Below are 27,943 nucleotides of genomic sequence, written 5' to 3'. Positions count from 1 at the left end.
TCCACGGGAACTGGAAACTCACATTACTTGAAGAGACGAGATAGCGCTAAACACCAGTCGCCATCTTCTAGGTCCAAATGTCTTTTGTTTTTCATAACTTCTAATGGCGTTTTTATTTTGGGGACTCTGGTAGAATAAATTTGAAGTGTTTCTCGGTCTTTGATATTATTGAGCGGAGAACCTCTCACACCAGTGGAGTTCTGATGCTAGATACATGAGTGTGTGATGAATGGAAGACCCAGGGAATTGCGGCACTTTAGTGAGATTGACAACTGGATGGTCCAACAGTTGCTTTTGGTCCAAAATGTGTTATTGGTGAAGGTTTTTTAGACAAAAGTGTAACAGAACCACTTTATTATCGTTTCATTTTTTCCATCTTTACATTGCGTTTATATTAGAATATAGTCAAGAGGCATAAACAAATGTTTTAAGCTAAATTGTTTTCCAAATTTACTAACCCTTGTCATGAAAATAGTCTCCTACACCTATCTCCTGCATTAGCTTCTGATAGAAAATATACGGTGAAACTCAGGATTTGAAAACCCGACAGATCTATGTCACACTGTCACTTAACATTTGTGGACTCCCACATCTTGACTCATGACAGGGAAGGCTGTTGTTGGTTTAACGTTCAGAAAACAGCAGAGAGCATCTCAGCTAGTAGAAGCTAACCGTTGGCATTAGCAACTCCACCACACAGCAGAACTCCTCCAGGCTTGTGTTGTTTGTAGAGATGAAACATAAATGTTGCAGAGCAAACAGGGTCAGTGGTAGAGCTGTGTTGCTATTAGCCAATCAGAGGCGAGATGTCCAAATAACAGGAAAATAGGCTTCACATCCTGCCGTGTTCAGCTCTCCTCTGATGTAGCATTCTGCCAGTTCTTAAAACAAGCACATCTGTGCTTCCCCCAGTTACCCCCAATTGGTTTTGGTGCAATCGCATTAGCAGCAACATTCTTTCAATGACACCTGATTTAATTACAAGATAAAATCATGTTTCCCCATTTGCAACCACCGTTTAAAAAAAGAACAATGATTTTTAAATGCCACTTTCCTTTTAATGCATTCAGGTTGCTATTCTCACTCAGTCCACATCAGCTGATCTCCACCATCTCCCTCGTCAGCATGCTCTCCTGAGTTGTTGATAGCATCACTGACATGTCAGCAGGTCCTTTTAGGGGTGAAACTAATTGGACATTTTGGAATTGGGTTTATTTTCATTGCAAAAAGAGGCATTGCAGTTATTTGTTATTCATCTGATGACTCATCACAAAATTCTGGAGTTGCCATCACAGGAAGGGAGGCAGAAAACAATGTTTTTGAGTCATTTTCCAAACCTTTAACCAGGGCGGTGAATGTACAATCAAAACAGAAAAAGATAGTTACAAAATAGAAGCACAAATGCTTTTTGTTAATGGCTGACTGAAGTCTGCATTTGCAAACAAAATAAGTGCTGCTGCTGGACATGTGCACAAACAGACAATATTAGTGGTGTTTTTGATTGTTGGTTTTTTTCCTTCCTCACCATTAATATCTATCATGGCTTTTAACACCAATCTGTGATAGACCACTGCTGCTGCACCATCTCTATATCCATGCAACTTTCATGGTTATATGCCGTGCTGTGCTGTGCTGGCAGGCGAAGAACAGAGCTGGTGATGTTTCTGTGCTTGGTGCAGCAGATGTGAAAATGATGCAACAATGCAACATGATCTATTTCTTTGTGTTGGCTCATTTCAGATCAGGCAGCGTGAGAGACAGCCTCACTGTTGGAGTTAAGTTAATGAGCCTCCTGACTGCTGTTGACTCGTCCATCTCTGTGATTTAATGTGGAAACGTTAATGTTGAGAGTTCAGTCGGTTTATTTCAGCAGCCATAGTCTTGCTAAGTAGTTTTTCCATTCTTCATAGATTTAGTATAATTTAGAGTTTCTTCTAAATAAACCAGAGAATAAAGTGGTGGAGAGAGCACAGTTTTAGTTATATAGGCAGCTTTGAGTAGATTAAAGCTACAATCGCTAATTTGTAAAAACAAATAAACTTAAAACATGTTTTCATGCCTCTCAACATAGTTCTAATATAGTATAGCTTAAAATATGTTGAGGAGATAAAAACATTTAAATAATTAATAAAGTGGCTCTCTTACATTTGGCTAAACCTCCACCAATCGTTGCTTTTGGACCAAAACCAACTTTTTGACCATCCTGTTGTTGGTCTGGCTGAACCGCAGCAGTTCTGCACACCCCTGGGTCCTACACTCATTACACACTCATGTATTTAGCAACAGAACACCACTGGTGTGAGAGGTTCTCTGCTCAGTATTATTACATCAGTCGGCTGCGACCAGTTCAACTTAGGGACAAACTAAAGAAAACACCATCTGAAGTCACAAACAGCAAAAGACATTTGGAACTAGAAAACAGCAACTGGTGTTTAGCGCTCTCTCGTTTCGTTCAGCATCGCAGGTCTCTGGCTCCAGCTGACGATACCCGAGGGGGAGGGAGGGGTGAGTGTTCTGTGACGATGTTTGCATTTAAAACTAGCTTGGTCTGTAGATCCGCTAAAGCAGCTTTACCTGTGTTGGATTAATCCAAACAGATCTATCTAACCACCCAAGTGGTTGAAATTAGATTTTATATTAAAAAATAATAGCGGCTGCACAGTGGTTAGAGCTGTTGGCTTGCAGCAAGAAGGCCCTGGGATCGCTTCCCGGCCTGGGATCTTTCTGCATGGAGTTTGCATGTTCTCCCTGTGCATGCGTGGGTTCTCTCCGGGTACTCCGGCTTCCTCCCACAGTCCAAAAACATGACTGTTAGGTTGAGTGGTCTGTCTAAATTGTCCTTAGGTGTGAATGTGTGTGTGTGTGTGTGTGTGTGTGTGTGTGTGTGTGTGTGTGTGTGTGTGTGTGTGTGTGTGTGTGTGTGTGTGTGTGTGTGTGTGTGTGTGTGTGTGTGTGTGTGCATGATTGTTTGTCCTGTGTGTGTCTGTGTTGCCCTGCGATGGACTGGCTCTCTGTCCAGGGTGTACTCCGCCTGATTGCCCATCGACCGCTGGAGATAGGCACCAGCCCCCCACCCCCCACCCCCACGACCCCACGTGGACAATCGGGTTCAGACGATGGATGGATGGATTACAAATAATATTTCACATGGAACCTTCTGTTAAGTTTTAAGGATTTGATAATCTAATAAAATCCATTTATATATTTATTTTATTGAAAATTTACAACTAAATATTTCAAATACATAGATACTTTTATATTTTAAAAAGTGTTCATTTTTATGAGTTTTTTTCTTTTTTCTGACTGAAAAGCAAAAAAGTTACTTTTGAAAACAGAAAGTGGAATTTGCTGCACTGAACTAGTGAATCACGTTGTTTTAACCCGATCTGCTGTGGGAAAAAAAATAAGTCAAAAGATACTGCTAGACAAGAAAATTGTTAAATGTGTTAACAAATGTATTATTATTACTAGTAGTAGTAGTAGTAGTAGTAGTAGTAGTAGTAGCAGTAGAAGTAGTAATAATAACATTATTAATATTAATAATCTCTATTTCTGTTTGTGAAAAAAAGGTTTTTCAAACATAACATTTTAAAGCATTTTCTCCATCATTAAGTAAAATAAAATAGCCTGTTAAGCGTATCAAGTGCACCGACCCCCCACCCCACCCCCCAGACCACAGGAACCTAAAACCACCACTGCTACAGGGATTTCTCTGTAATATTGAACTGACCTCTCTGTCAGATATGTGTTATCGTATGAGTGTTACACAATGGATCTCTGCTTGTCCCTGCAACAATTAGCTTCAGTATTGGTCCATATAGAATAACACAAAGACAACTGGCTGAATAATAATTTACTCTCTGACCCTAACCCTTGCAAATCAATAAGATATTGTAAGAAACCTATAAGTTAAAATGTTTTAAATGTTTTTTTTCTGTCAGGGTTGTAAATTAGTTTCCAGTCTGCTCATGGTTGTCTTGTGACTGCATCCTGTAGCTGATAAAATTTTCACAATAATAAAAGTGTTTCCATGATAAACAGAAAACTAGAGAACATGGAATTCATTAGATTTAATTGTGTTCTTAATATTTTCAACTTCCCGCACTATGTTGTTGGATTTGTGTGACAGATGTAAAATCTTCTTATCCTCATGCAAACTGGTAGGGTAAAGTTCATGTTTGATGTAAATGGTAAATGGCCTGTATTTGATATAGAGTCCTGGAACTCCTCAAGGCAGTTTACAACACAGTCATTCACCCATTCACACCCCGGTGGTGATGACCTGGTAGCCATAGCTGCCCTGGGGCACACTGACTTCCACCAGCAGGTAAGGTGGGTTAAGTGTCTTGCCCAAGGAGACAATGACAGTGACAGACTGAGCAGGGCTCGAACCTGCAACCTTCTGATTACGGTGTGAGCACTTCACTCCTGTGCCACCGTCGCCAAAGAACGTGCAGAAAATCGCTTTCATCGAGCCCTAGCAAAATGCATTTTATTGCAAATAAACTTTTATTATAAAGAATATTAAATGTCAGTATTAATGCTACATTCTTAGCAACACAACAACTAAAATAGCTTCTGGGTCTTTCTCTTTTAAATTATAAACAAGAGTCATAAAAAATAGATATGAGCAAAATACAGCTTGTCTTTAGCAAAAACGATGTGGTTGTGTTGCATCTTCAAGCAACATTTTGTTTACCTCCAGTGGTCCAGTCCCCTTTAGAACTCAACCTGACCAATATTATTTACAATGAGGCTCACAAAGGGGCAAAGAGAGCAGAATAAAAGCAGCGTAAAGGCAGCAGAGCATAATGTTTCCTCTGAGACGCTTGCTGTTTCCTGCTGGGTTCTATTAGCTTTCTGCAGCCCCTGCAGGACTAAAGCTTACTTCACTCATGGAAATGACTCAGATTAATCAGCTGAGTGCTGGAGTGTGCAAGGAATGCTGGGAGACGGGCGCACAAAGAGAAAACCCAACAGTAAATCATGCTTGTTCACAGCGGGCTGCACCATCATCCTCACCACGCCTATCCTGCTCCGTTCACACTGCAGTTGGCTCCCTCCTTCCTGGCACACGGAAAGCTTTCTCAGGAACAGATGGGAAAACCCAACACATGTTTCATGCTGACACCTAGTGGAATCCAGAATATGTGACTGCGCTAGACTCAAATCTTTTTTCACGCTGTAATAGGCAGACGCAGCTCGGCTGACAGCGTTCTGAAATCATTTGGGGTGGACCCTAGAAACTCTCGTCTTCTCAGAGTTATTTTCAAAATGATAATCAGAAGGAGTTTGCTTTTGGGTCAGCTTGTGTTTCCCTCCACAGCTCATCAGAGGGTTATGGTACTGGACAGCTTCAGAAAGCACCCAGCCATGGACAAAGCTGCCAACTGGGCCATGCCTTCAGCGGACAGTGAGGGCGAGTGTGCAGGCAGGAAGATGGAGGCGTGCAACAATGTGCAGTGATCTGTTCCTGCTTAAAAAGGAGAGTCGCAGCAGTGATTCTGGACTATTCTGATGGGGTGAACAATCCAACTCAGCTTCTGGAGTCGAAGCACGTCAGCTTTTACTTACAGTGAAAATCTTTAGTCTTGAGAAGTAGTTGGAAGTAATCACAGTGAGAGTGTTTTCAGTCAGAAGTCCTGTAAAAGAAAACATGAACTCAGAGAGGTGCATTTAAAGAGTCGACTATTTCACCAAGGTCTTTAGATTAAGTCTGACTTAATATTTTCATGACTAACCTAAAGAGAATAGGCATTTGTGTAAAAAAAAAAAAAAGGACTGCCATACAGCAGTGGGACGTAAGAAAAGTCCTCTAAAGTGAAAAGCAGAATTTGATCATGTCGATAAAACCTGGTGCCTGAAACTGTTTTGATTCATGAAGCCAGAAGACAAATGAATTATCACTGACAGCTATCAGCTGCACACCGCTGCTCCCCAATTATAGAATTAATTCATTGCCATTACTGTCACAGCACTAATGATCAGTTAAAAAAAAGATATTTAAAAAAAAGCAGCATTTTAAAACACTGAAATCCAAAATGCAAGTCAGGTTTACTGCCAAATACACAGATTATGGGTTTTGTGTTAGCCAAAAACAAAATGTATCCCAATACCTCATTGATGTCCTTGGATAAGTCGTTCATGAGCGGTGTAAGCTTTATTGTCTCCTCAGCTGGACATTTCTGTGCAAGTTAGTTGATCTGGTTATTCTAAGCTGATATCGTGTGTGTGTGTGTGTGTGTGTGCGCGTGTGTGTGTGTGTGTGTGTGTGTGTGTGTGTGTGTGTGTGTGTGTGTGTGTGTGTGTGTGTGTGTGTGTGTGTGCATGTGCGTGTGTGTGCATGTATATGTGTGTTTGTGTGTGTGCATGTGTGTGATTATGTGTGCGTGCATGTGTATGAGTATATGTGTGTGTGGGATGAGTTTATTAGCCTGTATGGAGTGTCTGATACCAACGAGAGAGAGAGATGACCCTAAACAGGACGTTACAGTATGACTTGTGTGATGGTCAGACAACAGAGTGTAATAAAGATCCAGAGATTCTGTGTTGAGGGTCGATAGTACAGCTCTGAACTGCTGACACCAATTTATCTCTAATTATATTTTAATTTTCTGATTTGCCTGAAAATTTGTATTCTGAAAGCAGGAATTAGCACTTATGGATTGTGATTTCATGGATCAGGAAAAATGTAGGATTTTTTTCACTTGCATTGACAGACTCAACGATTTTTGACTCAGGGAAATCCCCAATCACATCAATGAGTTTCAATTAGATTGAGATGAGTTTCCTCCGTAGGGTGTCTGGGCTCTCTCTTAGAGATAGGGTGAGAAGCTTGGTCATCCAGGAGGGGCTTGGAGTAGATCTGCTGCTCCTCCACATAGAAAGGAGCCGGTTGAGGTGGCTCAGCCATCTGGTTAGGATGCCTCCTGGACACCTCCTATTGAGGTTTTCTGGGCACGTTCAACCAGGAGGAGACCCAAAGGAAAACCCAGGTCACGCTGGTGGGACTACGTCTCTCGCTGTCTAGGGAACACCTGAGGAGCTGGCCCAAGTGGCTGGGAAGAAAAGTCTGGGCCTCTCTGCTTATGCTGCTGTCCCATGACCTGACTCCAGATGCATGGAGGATGATGGCTTCGTGGTTTTAGGATGATGAGTGCTTTTACTTCTTTGTGAAAACAAGTCTCCCATAATGCACTACTCTCACAATAACTAGGAATTTGCATGTTAGTAAATTTTATTAACTCTGTGTGCCTCTCCTGCTGCTTTTGTCCACTTAACCTTTCTCTCACACCAAACCATCACGAGCAATGGTTGGCCAACTCGAGCCTGGTGTTGCATGTTGCAGCTATAACATTATGAATTCCTGCATAAATTTTCCTCTACTTAGGTGGAAACAAATGCTACAGACAGTAACTGTGTGATGGGGTCAAATGTCGCCTCTTTACCACATGCCTGCAAGTAATTCAGGGCTGTGGACGTTAAAAGCAAATGGCTTTAGTTTGACCCTGAGACAGATAAGGTGATCTGCCAAGAAGAAAAGGGTGTTGTCGAGGAAGTCATCATAAAAGTGAGATGCATAAATAATTGAACGAGGTCATAGCTGAGGTGTGCACACATAAAGAGGAATGCTTTAAAAGGGACTTTGCTGAACATTGTCATGTTTTGTTTGAAGCTCTTATGTTTCCGTTTGAGCTGCTGGGAACTGCAGGCTGAATTCCAAGCAAAGGAAAATGAGAATAATGTTTAAACTGACGTGTTTATACTTGATCAGTTTCTGTGTGGAACTCAGAAGAAGCTTTATAACATATGTATTGTCAAATGTTTATAAAATAAACATGCAGCTCTTACTGCTAAACATTTGATTGAAAAATAAAATTGGAGAAGCCCATTGCTTTGGTCCTGCCCTCTCATGAAAATGAATAACTTAACTTGGACAGGTTGGATTAAACCTTAGATCCTCTCAGACCTCAACAGTACTCAGAGATCACATCTATCCAACTTTTACCATTAAGTTTGCTCGCTCAGTCTCTGCTACCTGTGAGCAATTCTGTTTTTCATGTAGGACATTTAATAAAATCCTTCAACTCCATGGGACATAATGGCTTTACTGAACCATCAAAGACGTCCGACTTCATTTGTTCATTTCTGTGAAGGAAAATATTTAATAGAATTGAAATCTGAGTACCTAAGTTTCCCTCAAAATGATACAAATTATGAAGGTTTCATGACTTTAAAAGTTTTTTCCGGTATTTAAACAGGCAATTCATCATTTTTCTTGTCAACTCAGACATTTCATAAGAAATTTGTATTATTACTATACTTTCTATAGTGTGACCTTTTAGTACGAATAGAACCAACGCTAAGACAGCACGGTGACTGATGGCAAATACCAGCGGTGCGTTGGAAAATAACTTCATGTTACATTGAGACAGAGGTCCTTTTATGTGCCTTCACGCTGAAATCCCGGCAGTCTCAGTGGAAACAATATGAAAATGTCAAAGTGAGCTGTTTGCAGCTAGCTGAGGGGCAGCAGTGACAGGGAGGAGGAAGGCAGGAGGATAACACAGTTTCTACTACAACAGTCAACTAATTCACATGACATTCTCCAAGAGGACAAAAAAAATCACAGGAAGAGGTAGAGATCATTTCTTTCCATTGTGCGTCTGCTGCAGAGTCCCATAACCTGACAGCAAAAGCAAATGTTACTCCACAAGGACAAATATAATCTAGAAAGATTGCAATTTTGTCAGCAGAGAAAGGCACCGTGCTCTAATGTGCATATTCTCAGATAAAATCACATTAAGGGAAATTGCCTCTTGGTGAACATAATTGCATTCTTCTAGACATGTTATTTATACCTTCAAGAGACCAAACAGTAGGGGGGGGGGGGGGGGGCTCCTCAGTGACATACAAGCCACATAAACATTAGAAGCTATCAGTGAAGCCGAACCAGAATGAGCATTTACGAGCTATAACCAAAGGTCAGCGTTGACCTTGAAGTACAATAATCACTTTGTTTACCATACAACATAGAAATGCACACTCCCTAGACACGACCCTGAGCTACAAGCTAACTGGAGCTAACGGAAGTTGGTGAGCACTTTTAGCTAGAAAGCTACGACCATGTTTCTCTCTGATTTCTGCTGTAACACTTTTAACATGAGGCTGAGGCTGAGGCTATCCCTGAAGCAAGCAGGAGGAAAGCTGCTAGTGTTGACAGCTCATCAGACACTTGTCATTCAAAAGGACACGCCCCTAATTATTCATAAAATGGAGCCTAAGTCACGCCCATCTACTTTCAGACCATGAAAGAATGAAAAACTAAATTCAAGTCAATGGAGCTAAAAACACTATTTTCTTTTAATCCCGCCTTTTATGTGCCATGCCGGCTGTGAATTTTAAAGACGCATTTTGATGCCAAGAAAAGGCTTATTTTTTGAGTGGGGGAACGTAATTTTAGATTCTGTTTGAAAATAAGGCCAGGACTAAAAATGTACTTCACCAAAGTGATGTCATCAAACTAGACATGGAGACGAACAAAAGGAAAATGGCTGTACGTTCAGCAAACTTCAAATCCTTCCTTCAGGAGGAAAGAACCACCATAAATCTGGCCAAGTGGTAAGTAGCAGCTACGCTAGGGGAGAGGAGATTCTGGTGTGACGTGCCGATGTCTGATCTGTAGCCGTGATAATTTTACAAGCTGATAAATCTCAAAGTACGTGACTGGCGTGGTCGAAACACACATCATTAGTTTTCATTTAAATGGATCCCTCAACATGTGACCATTTACATTTATATCATGTTTAATATTTACTTTAAATTTCACTTTATAGAAAGATGTGTGTGTGCATATGTGTGTGTATATGTGTGTGTGTGTGTGTGTGTGTGTGTGTGTGTGTGTGTGTGTGTGTGTGTGTGTGTGTGTGTGTGTGTGTGTGTGTGTGTGTGTGTGTGTGTGTGTGTGTGTGTGTGTGTGTGTGTCTGTATGTGACGTCTCTATTAGCCTTGTTCTTTTGTTTTACTTATTTTTACTACCTCCTTACTGAGCTGTCTTTAATCATTGTAAAGTCAGTTTCGTTGTACACCTGTGCAATGACAATAATACAACATGTGTGCCATCCAGGGTGTAAGCAAGCGGATTAGACAATAGCACTTTTTTTGACTTGCTTTAATTTTTTCGTTCTTCCGGGGAACTGTGAGCCGCCGGAAAGGGAGGAGACTTAGGCTCCCTATTTCAAGCTTTAATTTTATCTAAATGGATGAGTTACAGAAAAAGTCACCCCCCTAAGAGTTGTCATGATGGTAAACTTGACCTTTTAAACCTAAAATGTCTTTTGAACAAGGCTGTAAACACATGTATTTCTGCTGTGTACATGCTCCTTTCTGCCACTAGCCCCTAGATGAGAGGGGTCAGCATTTTTGTCACTTCCACATCGGCTTCACTTTTGGCCAGCAGAGATTGCCTCTCTTTCCTTAAAACAATGCCTGTCACCTTTTAGTTTGCATAAACGATAGAGTCAAAAGGTCCAAGTGGAGTCGAGAGTCAGTGGTTTCATTCCTGATTCGTTCCAGACGAGTCTGACAACATTTGTTGCTGGTAGTAGTGATGTTCTTTGTATCGGTGTGTGGTGAAAGCACCCTGACATATATAACTGTTTGTTTTGAGAAATGCTCTGAGGCGATCAGAACGAGGCCAGGACCAGCAGAAGCTTCTCTTCAGTTACCAGAACCAGAGCAAAGAACATAAGGATAGAGACCACCCATTCAGCTTACCGCCTCCATTTTTATGAATCTTGAAGCTCTGGTTGGGATGTCTGTGTTGGTTTGAGTTTATGATTACTCTTTCTACTGCTGGCTTATTACCTCCAACCAAACTTTTCTCTAAAATCCCAAACTGAAAACACATTACCCAGCAGAAGGAATCCAGTGATTAATCTGTTTGTAGTACATCCCTAAGCATGTCACTAACAGCACACAACAACGCCGTCTTTCCCTTCTTTACTAAAACACTGCACAGCTTCTCAGACAGTGCTTCATTCGCCGAGCCCCAGAGAATCCCACGCCTTCTTCCTCCCTCTCTCTCTCTCTCTTTCTTTGTGTCTGTCTCCAAGACACGTGGCTCTCCACGACTGTTGCTGCCGGGGACTTTTGGGGGATCTCAGCTACCCAGGGTCTCTGGAGCGTGGCGTATGAACAGTGGAAGATGTACATGTGTGAGAGAGGAGGAATCTGGCCCAAATTTAATCTCTCTATTGTGAGGATGGAAGGTTGGAGAGAGGGAAAAGAGGGAGGGGAGAGGGTGCCTGCTGAAATCCCACTGGCAGTGCTGCAATGCAGGGGTTTAACACTGAGCCAGAAGGTAGACAAACACATTAAAGAACTTGCTTTTGGTTAACAGGCTCATTGTCACACAAACACGTGCACATGCATAAACTAATACGTGCACGGAACACAAGGCTGTGCCTGCATAACGAGATTCTTTAAAATGCTGATGAACAGTTTCCTTCAGCTGCTCTTTAGGCTGGGCTGCAAGCACCAGTCTCTTAACAGGAAGGTTACTAGTTTGAATCCCCACTGCAGCCTTTCTGTATGGAGTTAGCTTATTCTATCCATACATGCGTGGCTTTTCTCCAGGTACTTGTTTCCTTCCACATCACAAAAACAGGTGAGGTGTGAAGGACAGATGTTCTGTTCAGGGTGTCCTCAGCCTCTCGCCCGATGAGTGCTGGAGCTCCCTCTGACCCCCGTGACGATGAAGAGGGTTAGATACAGGAGCAGCTGCAGGTTATCAGGGATGTTTTCATCTCAAGTAGGTTTAGATGTCTAACACATTCTCACACCCAAAGTGTCGAAAAATGACACGTGTGACCAAGCGTCAAAATATGACGATCAGGGTGCCCCAGCGCGTCGGGAGAGGACACGCAGGGACACGTAGGGACACGTGTCACCGCGGGCATCCGTATCCAACGCCAGTGGTGACACAGACATTATTCCTCAAACCTCTAGCGATTTAACCTTCCCCTCACCCCCATCCTAAACTTAACTCAGTCATTTTCAATTAAGCTTTGCATGCGCACGTTGGTTAAGGTTAGAATGGGGGTGAGGGGAAGGTTAAGTAGTTCACAAGTTGGTCAAATGTCCGTCTCACCGAGGGCGTCGGATACCGACGCTCTGGGGCACCATGATCGTCATATTTTGACACTTGGTCACACGTGTCATTTTTTGACGCTTTGGGTGTAAGAATGTGTTGAGATGTCGAGTTATTTTACTCTGAGTCAACATCAAACATTAAAACTCTAAAAGCATAGCTGTCCATAAGGAATATTTCATCTATAGAAGGGATTTATGTTTTACATTTAACTCTCTCAGTTGATTCTGACAAATGCAGGGAAAAGGTTCTTGGACATTTAGTAATTTGAAGTTTTGTAGTTCTCTTCCCAAACAGATTACTTATTTCTCCATGGAAAATCATAATAACAAAGATTAACGAGCTGGAGGAATAAACGCTGGTTCTGATGAGAAATGAGAAGTTACGGTTGGGTCAGTTAGCTTATCTGAACTTCTCTTTGTTCCTCAAAAGTGAGGTCATTCAAGCTCAAATTGAAATAACTTTATTTGTCGCCAAAGGGCACGCTGAGGCGTGCAGAGCAGTGAAATACAGTACAAAAGGTACACTTATTACAACAGATGAATCTGAGGAGGACTGTTTTGGCCTTGCTTTAATCTCTGATACAAACTCTGCACAGATTAGACAAAAATGTATATTACAGTCTTTGAATTTGAGAATTAAACAAAGCTGGAATTTAATATTTTTACATATTAACTAAATTCCTGTGAATCTAAAAACAAAGATGTTGGTGCAGGAACTGGAAAAGCTGCTTCCTGTCATGAATAGTCTGAATCTGCAGCTGTTTGATATGTTTTTAGACACTGTAAGTGGCCTCAGGTCCCATCTACCCAGAATCATTGGTTATCAGATCAAACAACAGCAGTTCAGGTGACAATCGTTATTTACTGACAGGCCTTCTAAATAATTTCTGGCTTTTATTTAAAAAATCAGGTTAAATCAATTTCTCTCTGGGATTAATAAAGTATTTTTGAATTTGAATTGAATTTGAATTTGAATTAAGGATCAGGGGCGGATTTCGGACTGAAGAAGATCCGGGGCTCAACACACGTGCGCGCACGTGACACACTAATCATATATGTCTTGTACCACATAATTTTAAGCATTTTCAGGGCAGAGTATTGTTCCTGTTAGTGTTTAGTGTGAGATGATGGTAAATATTCCCTTTCTTTCTCCATCAACTTTACCTGATAAGCTAACTTTAGGCAAACCAGCAGCACAACAAATATTTTCAAATAAGACTCACAAACCTGAGTCAGCACCAGTATCATCAAAGCTGGGGATCTGTCGTTGTACTTTTGGTCTAAAAAACGTCCTTATGTCCATCTTTACTCATGCGTTTCAGGCAGACTGTAGAAGAAGCCGGCTGCTGAAGGGCTTCTTCTTCAGTGGTGGAGGCTCAGGCAGGCTGTATACAAACTACTGCCAGCTGCTCCCTCTCTGTTGCACTTTGGTACTGCATGTTACTTCCGCGATTTAGATCCGGGGCTTTTCATGAAACATCCGGGGCTTGAGCCCAAGTAGCCGGGCCTAACGCCGCCCCTGTTAAGGATTGATGTTTGTTGTAATTTTCTGTTTTTGCCTCCAAGTACTCACCACTGACTGGAATTAATCCTGTTGTCTAATCTGGATGTTAATTATTGTTATTTCAGAACCAGTGGTTTGTGATCTGGTGCAAGTACAGCCATCCACCTGCTTTAAAAGGTTTTGAGAGATTCTACTAAAACAATCCTACTTCACCTTTTTGAAACCAGTGCTATTTTTCACGACTCACTGTCCATAAATCCTGCAGCAGAGCTCCCGTTCTCCTCCGGCTGTCTGCCTCACTGCGAGACAAGCGCTGTGCTTATGTGCAGAAATAAGGCTATTTATCATCTGGTCCCAGAGAAATGGTCCCCAACAGGACAGAAACAGCACTCAATTTGAAAATAATTAGGTTCAGTTTTCGCCTGCCAGGTGAATTTGTAAATATGATTAAGGAACTGATGATAATGTGTTGGCTCACTTCCTGTTTGGGGGTAATGTTTTACCAGCTTACTGATCACGGAGTTCGTTACATTCAGGATGAACATTAAAGTAAAGAGTTTTTAATAAACAACAGCATCACACAAAAACATCCAGAGTTTGGTCTCCCTGGATCACACCGCGTGGCACTGGATAAACAACAAACTCCCTAAGGGACCAACAAACTCCAATAAATGTCAAATATACTTAGGTAATACTCTCTGCAAACAGCTCTTCTTAGGACAGGGCCGTCCAACATAATAAACCATAATATAAGGTCTCCCTGTGAAGCTAGAGGACAGATCTGTCCTCCTATTGTCCAGTGAGTGCTGAAAACCAACAGTGTGTGTGTCCAGACGCGGCAAACTAAAAGTACATTTTTGTTTTCTTGTCTGAAATGTCTGAGAATGAAGCAAGAGTCTCATCATTAAACTGCTAAAGTTGGAGGAGATGTTCTTTTTTGCTCCTTGCCATGCGGTCAGACGTATTATAGGACCAACGACAGACAAGCCGCAGGTGTGTGCTCAGGGGGGATCCTTCACCTTCACCATGCAGCGAACCACCATTATCAGTCCGGCGCGGATCTCAGAAACCACTGTGCCATTAGTCAAACACAGATGAGTGTGACAGCTTCCCCCTCATGATGATCTCCTTCCACCACAGAAAAGCTGACCTAACGATGTAAAAGCAGGTTCCAGGTTGTGGGACATTTCAGAATGTGACAAAGCGTCTTTTATATATGCTGTGACCAAAGCAAGTAACCAGGAGCTCCTCTCCATTAAAGTGGTTGTCCAGATAAGCAACAACAGGCTTTAGGGGGCTTTAGGGGGCTTACTGCAGTTGTTGCTTCCCACCATGAAGATCTCTCATTTAAAGTCTGAGCTTGTCTTTATTTTATGGCTCCTTCTTGACTAAAAGAGATTACTGCAGTTTTAACTGTGTATAAAAGCTGTGTTATTCACATGAACAGAGTTACCTTTCACCAAGTTTCTCATCATTTAAAAAAACAAATAGTGTCTCTTGATGAGTGCAGCAACGATTTGACCTGATAACACTGCAATATTTAACTGAGATCATCTGTAAAGTGGACAGAGTCTGTTTCATCCAAGTGCTCATTAAGAACTAATATGACCTTTAAAATGCAGCGAAGGGATCAGGAGGCACAGACAGGCACGTGCTTTCCAATCAGGTCCACTTTTCTCTTGTTTCTAGTTAATGAAGAAATGGTTATTTATGCTGCGATCTTTCTATATTCCATAGGTCTCGTGTGTTTCTTGCTGCCTTTCACAATTTTTTAACAGTGGTCATGCAATTAATAACATTTTATGTCTGATTTACTTAATTGATTGAGGTAAAGGGGAGACTAAAGTTGAAATGTTGAGAAAGGATTGACAAAAGACAAGTAAATTATTCTGAAATTCAACAGAAAGCAAAATGTCACCCATCAATGGCACAAAGACCTACAGTACCCATAATGCCTTGCACAAATAAACTATGGGACACAGACCCTTGCTACTTTAAAAACTGAGATTCCTGCTCTGTGTTTGTGCCTCACACCCACAGAGAAAAGCAGTTTTGATGTGTAAACTGAGATGCTGTGGAGACAAAAGATCAACGTTTCATTTTTCACAAAGAAGAGCAAAAGAAGGCAGCGGAAGAGTTGTCTCTTAACCAATCAGAGACTAGACATTTACGTCATAAAGTATAATGAGTAAGAATCCAAATCCTAACGTTTTCAGACCCCCCCCCCCCCCCACACACACACACACACACACACACACACTCCAGTCACAACCTTCTACTTCCTGAAACAAGAGAGACAGGACCTACTTTCCACAAAAAAAACAACTAAGGCGTTCATTCTTTCTAGAGACCACAACAGATTTACTGGAATAATGAGTACATGTCCACTTTTCATGTTCAAACGTTTTTCTGTTGGTCTGCCTTCCTTTCATCCTTCATCCTGTTGCCATTTAAACACTATAGATAGATAGATAGATAGATAGATAGATAGATAGATAGATAGATAGATAGATAGATAGATAGATAGATAGATAGATAGATAGATAGATAGATAGATAGATAGATAGATAGATAGATAGATAGATAGATAGATAGATAGATAGATAGATAGATAGATAGATAGATAGATAGATAGATAGATAGATAGATAGATAGATAGATAGATAGATAGATAGATAGATAGATAGATAGATAGATAGATGATAGATAGATAGATAGATAGATAGATGATAGATAGATAGATAGACAGACAGACAGACAGACAGACAGACAGATAGATAGATAGACAGACAGACAGACAGACAGACAGACAGACAGACAGACAGACAGATAGATAGATAGATAGATAGATAGATAGATAGATAGATAGATAGATAGATAGATAGATAGATAGATAGATAGATAGATAGATAGATAGATAGATAGATAGATATATAGATAGATAGATAGATGATAGACAGACAGACAGACAGACAGACAGACAGACAGACAGACAGATAGATAGATAGATAGATAGATAGATAGATAGATAGATAGATAGATAGATAGATAGATAGATAGATAGATAGATAGATAGATAGATAGATAGATAGATAGATGATAGATAGATAGATAGATAGATAGATAGATAGATAGACAGACAGACAGACAGATAGATAGACAGACAGACAGACAGACAGACAGACAGACAGACAGACAGACAGATAGATAGATAGATAGATAGATAGATAGATAGATAGATAGATGATAGATAGATAGATAGATAGATAGATAGATAGATAGATAGATAGATAGATAGATAGATAGATAGATAGATAGATAGATAGATAGACAGACAGACAGACAGACAGACAGACAGACAGACAGACAGACAGACAGACAGACAGACAGACAGACAGACAGACAGACAGACAGACAGATAGATAGATAGATAGATAGATAGATAGATAGATAGATAGATAGATAGATAGATAGATAGATAGATAGATAGATAGATGATAGATAGATAGATAGATAGATAGATAGATAGATAGATAGATAGATAGATAGATAGATAGATAGATAGATAGATAGATAGATAGATAGATAGATAGATAGATAGATAGATAGATAGATAGATAGATAGATAGATAGACAGACAGACAGACAGACAGACAGACAGACAGACAGACAGACAGACAGACAGACAGACAGACAGATAGATAGATAGATAGATAGATAGATAGATAGATAGATAGATAGATAGATAGATAGATAGATAGATAGATAGATAGATAGATAGATAGATAGATAGATAGATAGATGGATGGAAGAGAGATCTGTGTGTGTGTGTGTGTGTGTGTGTGTGTGTGTGTGTGTGTGTGTGTGTGTGTGTGTGTGTGTGTGTGTGTGCATGGAGAAGTGTAAATGATCTAATTATTTATAACGGAACATGATTATTATTGATGGTTTAATTACAAACACCGTAATTTAAATATAGAGCTGTAGTCCTGTTAATAACTCCTGTCAGTCTAGGCTGCAGAATGAGTTTTATATTAATATATTAAATCAATAATATTGTAATTTTTTAATATTAGTTTTTAAAATACTCAGATGTTTTGAAGTATGACCTGTATTCTGACTGAAGGAAGCTCTTAGTGGTCTGCTCTTTAGTTCACCCTAAAATCGTGCTCACAACCTTTGGTTTTTCCTCTGACTGGTCTAATATTACATCATAGGAATTCTATATTGGCTGGTCTAATATTACATCATAGGAATTCTATATTGGCAGCAATGCTCTTGCCTTATAACACAGCATTACAGTCATTTTAGTACCTCTCTCTTCACCCCTAATGTTTCAATATTTAGCTGCTTTTGATTCTTTAAAATCCGCATGCTGGCCATCTGCAACTGTCGGATGTTAATTAAAACCAAAAATGTGCTCTCAGCTGAAAGAGGTGGATTTGTTTCATTATTCACAATGTCTGTGATCATTAGCTGTGCTGCACGGTGAATCCATGGAACTGTTCAGACAGGATTTAATGAAATCATCTATCATTTCCTTTCCGTTTGTGAACACATTATAACCACAGCAGATTTTACCCAGACGTCAGTGTTTTATCATCAGCCCTCATGTGGCCTTGTAATCTGAAAATGACATCACTGATCAATGATGGGAGGTAAAGAGAAGATAAGACCAATCGATGCCTGTTAGAAACACTGTGGTAATTATGCACTTATCAGGCCAGAGCAATGAGCTTGAGTTGGTTGAATTACAGATAAAATTTCATTCTTATTAGTATTTATACTATCTTGGTGTTCAGACCACTTGTGTTCATCTGTTTATGCTAAATCTGACTATCTTTGGGCTGGATCGGATTATTGTGATCAGCAGCTGTTTCCCAAAACCTCACTGGCATTGTGGAGCACTGGGTTCAACTAGACACTTAAAATAACATTAAATTAAAGGGGTAGTTCAGAACTTTTGAAGAGGGTTTTTGTGTTAAAATAAAACCTGTTTGAAGGTAGAAGAAACCCACTTTGATCTTCGTGGCCTTGTTCAGATTAACTGTTAATCTGTCAATCCAGTCAGAATTAATCTGTGTTTCTCCAAATAGAAAATTGTTTAAAAAGATCCCTATAAGAGGTGTTGTATTAACTATTCATTTAGTTTGCAGAGGAACTGCAGATTTGTGTGTTTTGACTGTTCTGCAAGCTCTTAGAGGTGATCAAACACAGCCAGGTCCTGTCTGCATGCCTTTATTTCTGTTTAACGAAGGGTCGCTACACATATGTTTGTCCATTATACACACGTGTCATTGAAGCCAAAGACTCTGTTGTTTTTTCTCAGTGAGCCAAGCCATAAGAATAATTTCTCTTAAAACAACCAGAATTCCTATTCCCAACACATCAGATCAATGAGCCCTGATGATGAAGCAAAACTAAATATTAATGTACAGGACTTAGACAAGCTCTGTTAATAGAATATTTTACTCTCATAGCAACAACCAAACATCTGTAATCAGAGCTACTGCTAATGATTGTTAGGTAAAAATTGATATTATTATTGAATTGATATTAGTTGCTTGACTGCTAAAACATCTGGTGCTTCGTTAAAAATGTTTAAACGTGAGTTTCATCCTGTTGCTAAGTGTCAGTCTCCACAGGGAGGACTTGACCTTGCCTCAGACCAGCTTGGTCTGATTTATCAATAACACTCCCATGGGAAACTCTGTTGAATGGATGCACCTGGGTTTGTATGAAGGAAATGTGACCTTGTTTTCACTCCCTATGTTAAACAGCTTTCCACCTGACGGAGTAGTTTTCTAATGTGATGTGTGTGCGTTGTTGTGTCTGCAACTCTGTAACTCGAGAAGGCCCCGCTTTCTTCGTCCTGTCTTCAATAAAACTTGCTGTGGGACAAGGAGGAGCAGAGAAGTATGGCGGACACCCGGAGGGGGTTTTGCCATATCTTCCCTCCGCTGCTCTGGCCACACAGCGTAAAAACGACCTCCCTCCTCTTTGTGCGTGTTCATTTCAGGTTTAAGGGTTAAGGAACTTAAAAATAACCCAACAATGATGACACCTGGTACTCGTTTAGCATTAGCGTTAGCTTAAAACAGGGCTATTCAATTCCAGGCTTGGAGGGTCGGTCTCCAGCACCTTTTAGTTTTAACTCTGCTTCAACACACCTGATTTCAATCAAAAGGTAATTAACAAGCTTCTGCAGAGCCTGATGAGCTGCTGCACAGGTGAATCAACCACTAAAACATGCTCCAGCACCAGAATTGAATACCCTTGACCTAAAACCAAGTGTGGTGTTGCTGTCAGATAAAATGGAAATTGCTAATTGTTTTCCAAAATAAAACCTTAAAATGAAGTTAAACATTCAGTGTGTTTACATGCAGCCAGTAACCCTTTTAAAACCCAAATATTCACAATAACCCGGTTCCGCAGGTCCATGTAAACACCGCCAGAAACCCGGATATGCTCATAACCGGGTTTTTAAAAACCCGGTTACTACACCTGGGGTAACCCTTTTCTAACCCGAATGTTTGGTCGTGTAAACGCATACCGGGATATCCCCATCAAAGCGTGTGTTCTACGCATGCTCTGTTTGCAAGGAATCTTGGTCTTTTGAGTAGCGAGACGTCTTGTATGCGCCAGAACTCCGGAAGTAAACAACAAGTTGGGAGCAACATGGCGAGTTGCAGCACAGCACCACACTTTCAGAGTGACGAGGAAACTGAAGCGCAAACAAACGCGGTCGCTATCTCTTCCGAACTGGGAAACATGTTGTTGTTTTCACGGATACCGGAACGAGAAGAACCGGAAATGACGCATACTGCATCTTGACGTAGTCCACACGTCCTGACGCTACCCCAACGTCCGCATTTACATCGGGTTATGCAAGTTAGGGGTAACTCTTTCTATTTATGCTTGTAAACGGGTTATTCTGATCAACTCAGAAACCTGAATACCGACCTTAACCCGATCATAACCCGGATATTGGCTGCATGTAAACGTAGTCATTGAGCTTTTCTGTTAAGATGTTTGTTCTGACTCTCACTCTACTGACGTTTTATTCTGTTCCAGAATGCGGGCGAAAGAGACCAACTCAAATAAAATAAATAAGAGAAAAAAACTGAGATAATGTTGATGTAGAAAAGATTTAGTGTCACTGTGAACATTTATTTATTTATTTTTATTTATTTTGTCTCCAAGATGGCCACTTGGGTCCTAACAAGGGCTCATGAAATAACATCATCTAATTATCCTAATAGGATTTTGCCTTGCCAAGAAAAGCAAAACTGTTTGGGCTTTTAAAATGTCAGTTGTGTAACAGCGAATACCACCTGCAACTTCTAATGACATAGCTCTTCCAAGCAGGGAAATTAGAAATCAAAATAAAAAGCGCTGCAGGGTATTTGTTGTATGCTGACATTCAGAAACAACTAATATCCACTCAATGCAGTTAGATCGGATGCAAATTAATTTCTAATGTCAGCTATTTTTTTTTCTAAATACAAAATCAGGCCATTTCTGTCTCTTTATCACAGCTAAACGATGTCGGGTTAAGAAGCAGCCGGTGAATTACACCAGGCTGTACAGAACATAAAACTGACTATAAAACTAACCATGATTTCTTCGTTGTACTGCATCCCAACAATACGGCTGGTAGAATCACAAAGCAGACAGCCTTGGAGGAACACGAAACACATTAGCAAACCTCTTCACTCAGCTGGCAATATGTTAAATCAAGCACAGCCAACTGACAGTATTCTATCAATTATTCAGGGAGAGAAAGGCTCACAAAAAGTGCTGCGCCCCCCGGCTCCCCAGCAGTAAATCATGGGATAGCACACCATCTGCTGCGTGTCAACACCATCGGTCGCCACCATCGACGTATATATATATGTCCTGTCGCCACGCGCACAGGAGAACGGTATAGCATTGGTCCCACAGTCCAGGTGGATTTTCAGTGCCACTGACTGATTGTAACAGAACAGGTGAAATGCAACATGAAAGAAATTAATTTCTCTCCACTTGGTTGCCACGCCGATGCTTTGTTTCAAAAGTAGCATTCATGAATTCACCTGGATTGGAGAAAAGGGCAGGAAAGGAAACAGGCTTTTCCTAATCCTCAGGTTTTTCACCCTCCTTGTTGCTGCAGGGTTTAACCTCCTCGGGAGACAAAATGCCCCATAGTCAGGCTTAAATATTGCAAAGTTTTCTGTCTCATGACTGAAGGCTCATGTGACGTCTGATTCATCATAAAACATGTTCTCTGTGCTGCTTTTATGGTTTTTAACTGGGAAACTTCATGTTTGATGAATAGAGTTCAGGTTCCGTAGTGAACCTAGTTTTTCATTTGGAAAAGTTTCTATCAGTGATCTGTCGTCATGTCTTAAAAACAGAATCAGCTCCATTTTGCAATTGTTAAAAGACAAAGTCATGAAAACGTGACAGCAAATGTGCTCATTTTCCTTTATCTTCAGATGTGTTGTTGAACCTTTTCATTTGGAGACAAACTCATTTTTGCAGTAACACTGAATGAGGAATAACAAAATTACACAGTGGTATTTGTTACTTATTGTCTCATTAAAAAAAAACGTTTTATTCCTTAAAATGTGTATATATTCAGGAGTGTTTCAGTTTGTCCGAGACTGAGGAGGGTAACGCTGCAAACACCGGTACTTGTAGCACGGACGCTAATGACTGTAAACACAAAGGAGGGGGACATTTGAGTGACGCGCTAATGCTTCAAAGCATTATGGGATTTGTAGTCTGGTCCATTTTTAATATTTATTCCAAATCTGATCTCACAGGCCAAATATAAATAGACTGCAGGCCAAATTTGGCCCGAAGGTCCGCGTTTGACACCTGTGAGTTATGGTGTTGATTAGTTAGTCTGCATGTCAAACTTAATGTTGCAAATTGTCATTCAACCAGTCAAAACAAAGATGGCCAATCTATAGTAATTATCTGTGCTGTGTTTACATTTGCCTGTTGCATGTAAATGTGTGTGCTTGGGTGGATGACTCTTTGTCTTGTAAAGTGCTTTGGGGGGTTGTAGAACCCTAGAAGGCCCTGTCAATGACGGGCCATGTACCATTTTTACTGTTGTCTCAACTTGCAGCCCCTCTGCTACATTTCACCCCTTCCTGCTACAAAGCGATAAAAAGGGGAACTATTGGCTTCTTTTAGAGTAACTTTGCATGATTTCTAGATTTTTTACTAACCCAAACTATAAACTAAAATATAAAAACATGAAATCTGCTTCAGCTGCCTGAATACTATCAATGAATTACAGCTGACACCACCGGGATTTGAACCCACATCAGTAGATGTCTTACCTCTGGGCTACCATAGCAAATCCAGCTGCTGACTAGCCTAAGATGCTATTGTAGGCATGTTTTGTTGGAGTAGGCATGGGCAGAGTTTCAGTGAAACAAAACATTTTATTTACGGGTAAACTTAGGCTGACAAAAACAACTCTGTAGTGCCAATGGTAATATTTCATCATATACTTTGCCTACATTTGCTCTCCGAGGTTTAAAATAGCATAGTATGGAACCCTTAAAAATGCAAATGAATAAAAGTAAACAACACAACCACTTTGAGCTCTTTTGTACTGCCAGACGCTTTAAACTGTAATTCTCTCCAGCTTTGCACTTCCTAATTACAAAAACAAAAGTCCCCTGTTCAGCCTGAAACAAATCTTGGAATAGGGTGGGTTACGAAGGGTACACTAGACCCTTACTTCAAACTCAGGGAAAAGAAGGATGTGTTTTTGGGCCACATTTAGACAGGCCTTCGAATTTGGACATCCGCCGTTGCATTGCTGTCAAATAATCAGCATTCGAAGGATGAATTCAATTCAAAAATACTTTATTAATCCCAGAGGGAAATTGATTGCTGTAGTAGCTCAGAATAATAATAATGGGCTCGACACAAGGGAGGCGACATCGCCTCTCCTCCATTCATTTTCAATGAGACAAGCGCGACAAAGCGATAATTGCAGGTCTCCCTCCTACTAAGCGAAATGCGAATAACGTGCGTGTGAAATTTTGCGCTCGTGCACGTGTCGTGCACAGGCGACACAGTGACACGATCCCAGAAAGTTGAAACATTTTCAACTTTTCATCGCTGTCGCTCGGACGAGGACCAATCAACGGAGGTTTCATTCACTGACCAATGAGCGGACAGGATGCTCCGCACATCTCCGAGCAAACATGAAGGAGAAGTTGATTATTATCATGTTTTATATAGTAAAATCACAAGTAAGATTTCACATAACTCTAGCAGCACCTTGTGAAACATCATATCTACCACTTTTTTAACTCTGAACCGCTTAAATAACCTTAATTCCCTCCAACCTGACACAGCCAAACAAAACAACGGAAGTTGCGATTTCACCATGGAACAGAACGCGTAGACGGCTTGCTGCTGGACGCTGCCGCGGATCGCCTCCCGTGTGTAAGGTAATAAAAGCGACGGCGACAAATTTTGCTAATCGGGGTCGTTTGTCGCCTCCCGTGTGTCGAGCCCATAATAATCAAGTCATCAAAGAGTTATTGTATATTACAATGGCTGTTGGCAGGAAGGATCTCCAGTAGCGGTCTCAGTGTTGCAGTGAAACTGAAGAAGCCTCTGACTGAAGACACTCTTCTGTTGTCAGACAGTCTTGTGAAGAGAATGCTCAGGGTTGTCCATCATTTTCTTGATTTCCTGGAGAATCCTTCTTTGCATCATCTCCTCCAGTGGTTCTGAAACTGCTGAAACTCTGGCTGAGTCCTTGAAAGGGCTTGGAGTTCCTCCATCTTGTTGGCCAGTGATCTCACATTGCCCATTATGATCGATGGAAGAGATGGTTTGAATTTCCTCTTTCTCTGTCTCCGTTTTGCTCCCGCTCTGCATCCACGCTTCTTGCGTTTTAGCTCATTTGGGATTTGTGGCTTCAGTTGAGGTATTATTTCAGCTTTCCCAATGTTAATCAGCTGCTCCCGATTGTAAACCAGCTTGTTTCCATGGTTACACATCATAACAAATGCTCAAAAAGTGAAAAAAAGCTAAAAAAAAATAGCTGTAGAAATCCTCCAAGCTTCACAGCACCAGAAACAGAAAAGTAAAGTGTCCAAAAATACAGTTTTTCTTGAGAAAAACCAAGAAAAGGCAAAACTTACATATAGTCAACAGAGCTACTCCAACATGCAGCCACCCAGAGCAGCGCAGTTCCGGAAAAAAATTAAAAAAGCCCCTGAACTCAGATACAGCCTGTGACTTCTATGGGGAAAAGCATTTGAGCTCCTGTGGAGTTTTCAGAGGTTTTAATACAGCAGGTATCAACATCATCCAATGCGTCTAGCTGTTAGCATATCAATCTGGTCAAAACTAATCTGTTTCTCCACTGAGGTTATTCAAACAGCAGCAGGTAACCAGTAGGCACAGGTAGGATATCAATAAATTCAAAGGATTTAAACCATCACTACACGTCATAATCAGTGGGAGAAGTTACAGCAACAGCCTTCCTACAAGCAGAACTCCCCCGTCTTTAATACAATGCATTGTCACAACAAGCTCTGCTGTCAGTTAAGGATCATCTGATATTGTCATTAAATTCTGATATCTAAAAGCCAGGGTTAGATATGATGTTTTATCTGTCAGTAAAAGCTAAAAAAAAAAACTGGATTGTTGTCTGAGTAAAATAAAAAAATACAAACACAGGAATTAAAGCAGGATAAAATTGATACAGAACTTTTTTGTGGATATGAATGAGAATGTTGCAAATGCTTCAAAGATCAGAGGTTCTGTCCTGCATATGTTAAATAATGCATCATTATTTCTCAGGAGTTACAGCTCAGCTGGCAGGGCAAACTGTTTAAAATGTGCATGTATTCATATAATGTACAGTTCAACTTCTGCTGCAACTCAACTTTCCAATTTGGATTATTTTCTTCATATTGGATCTAAAAATTATGAGGCAGCAGGAAATGTAAAATTATGTTTTTGAAAAGATCCTGGGACTTTTCAGCCGAGTGCCAGAAACCCAGTAAGGAGTAAATTTCAGTTTCAGAGTTTGTATGAACAAGTGTGTGATTCACAGCTCCAGTGTGCTTTCAGATGGAGAGCAGCAACAATCAGTTGAGCACCAGAGGTCCATTCAGCTGTCACAGAGCCGAGGCACAGAGGAAACCGGGCCAAAATGGGGTCAGACGACAAGCGCACCAGCTGAGACGGAGCCTAGGTAAGAAGTCGACCACTTTCTGGTAACAACACATTCCCACAGCTTGTTGCTTTCCAGAGTATTTGATAGCCTTTACCAAGTAATTCCTGTAAGTTAGCGCAAAGATGCCAGGCATGCAAACAGACCGGGACATTTTAATAAAACACGCAGGACAACGAAACAATGAACCGACACGACATAAAGGACTGACAGGGTTTAAATACAGGAGGAGCTGGGACCTTTGGTGATTGGGAGATGAGAGGCAGGTGGGAGCTATTAGCATGGACGCAGGACTGAACGAGGAGACAGGACAGAGTGTGACAGATGTCACATTTACTCATTAAGTCAGCCTCAATCTACAACTTTAATGATATGATCACTATTTAAATGTTAGAATGCGAGTAGACAGTCATATTAGTCATGTATGAATATAATATTGGTCCTTGTAGATCTAGAGGGTTGCAAAAAATTAAAAATTTTCCTATCTCCTGCTTTAGCTTCTGATGTCTGACGTTGAAACACTTGGATTTGAAAATCCTGACAGATCTACAACACACTGTCACCTAACATTTGTGGACTCATCCATCTTGACTCGCAACGACGAAGGCCGTTGTTGGTTTAGCATCCAGGAAACAGCAGACAACAGCAGACATTTTGGCTAGTAGAAGCTAACTGCTAGTGTTAGGTCTATGTGCTTGCTAGAGTCAGTTTGCCATGGTGGCCATCCTGATGGACTTGACTTTGACAGATAAATATTTGCAGATACATGCTGAATGATAACTGTCTTAAAGTTTAAACCATCCAATGACTGTGGAGGCCATTTATTATGTTCAAGAAACCAGTCTGAGATTATTCGAGCTTTATGACATGGTGCATTATCCTAGCCTAGTGAACTAGACCAAATTCTTGCTTTGCAAAGAATGGTCTAGGCAAGCATGCTCCATTGGAACCTCAGCAGCTCCTACCAGGACTCTGGCTAGCCAATCACAGCTCTCTAGAGGGGTTTCAAACACATAAAGAGCTGTGATTGGTCCATAATGGTGGGCCAATCATAGTGCTCTATCTGCTTAGTGAACAAATCACAGAGCTTTATCCACTTTGTGGGCCAATCAGGACTCTCTATATGCCTGGTGGGTGGGATGATGCAACAGAGTGAAACAAGAGTATGTCACATTCTTTGTCCAGTGGAATGCGAAGATCATTTGAAAGACAACGGTAGAACCCGCCCCAACAACCGAGAGCCGTCAATGGAGCATGGCCAGACTAAATAATGCATTTATTTAGTTTGGCTTGCCAGGCTAGCATTATCCTGCTGGAAGTAGGCATCAGACGATAGGTACACTGTGGTCATAAAGGGATGGACATGGTCAGCAACAATACTCAGGTAGGCTGTGGCGTTGCAATGATGATCATTTAGTACTAAGGAACCCAAAGTGTGCCCAGCATTGTACCACCACCAGCCTGAACCGTTGATGCAAGGCAGGAGGGATCCATGATTTTATGTTGTTGACACCAAATTCCGACCCCACCATCTGAATGTCGCAGCAGAAAACGAGACCCAACAGACCAGGCAACATTTTTACAATCTTCTATTGTCCAATTTTGGTGAGCCTGTGTGAATTGTAGCCTCAGTTCCCTGTCCTCAGCTGACAGGAGTGGCACTTGGTGTGATCTTCTGCTGCTGCTGCAACCCATCTGCCTCAAGGTTCAATGTGTTGTGGGTTCAGAGATGCTCTTGGTCGTAACGAGTGGTTATTTGAGTTGTTGTTGCCTTTTTATCAGCTTGAACCATTCTGGCCATTCTCATCTGACCTCTGGCATCAACAAGGCATTTTCATCCACAAAACCTCTGCTCACTGGATATTTTTCTTTTGTAGGACCATTCTCTATAAACCCTGGAGATGGTTGTGCATGACAATCCCAGAAGATCAGCAGTTTCTAAAATTCTCAGACCAGACAGTCTGGCACCAACAACCACGCCACGTTCAAAGTCACTTAAATCACCTTTCTTCCCCATTCTGTAGCTCGATCCCGAATCGTCTGGACTATATCAACATGCCTACATGCATAGAGTTGCCCTC

The 27,943-nt window shown here is 41.0% G+C and overlaps 1 protein-coding gene across 3 annotated transcripts in view; it reads right to left on the bottom strand.

The window, feature by feature from the left end:
* LOC107391261 (synaptotagmin-2) overlaps nucleotides 1-27,943 on the bottom strand; it is an 85,830-nt gene that overhangs the window by 42,094 nt on the left and 15,793 nt on the right. For 2 of the 3 annotated variants that reach the window (XM_015968467.3, XM_015968463.3), the window contains exon 3: nucleotides 5,575-5,642. The exons of the other annotated variant lie outside the window; for it this stretch is intronic. The gene's annotated coding sequence lies outside the window, so the exon portion shown is untranslated. The remainder of the gene's footprint in view (nucleotides 1-5,574; nucleotides 5,643-27,943) is intronic. 3 annotated transcript variants of the gene reach the window in all.

Source organism: Nothobranchius furzeri, chromosome 15 (genome assembly GCF_043380555.1).
Source record: "Nothobranchius furzeri strain GRZ-AD chromosome 15, NfurGRZ-RIMD1, whole genome shotgun sequence".
In the NCBI taxonomy this organism is placed as follows: Eukaryota; Metazoa; Chordata; class Actinopteri; order Cyprinodontiformes; family Nothobranchiidae; genus Nothobranchius; species Nothobranchius furzeri.
Note: the sequence above shows the minus strand (reverse complement) of the source record. Positions and strands in the feature narration are given on the sequence as shown.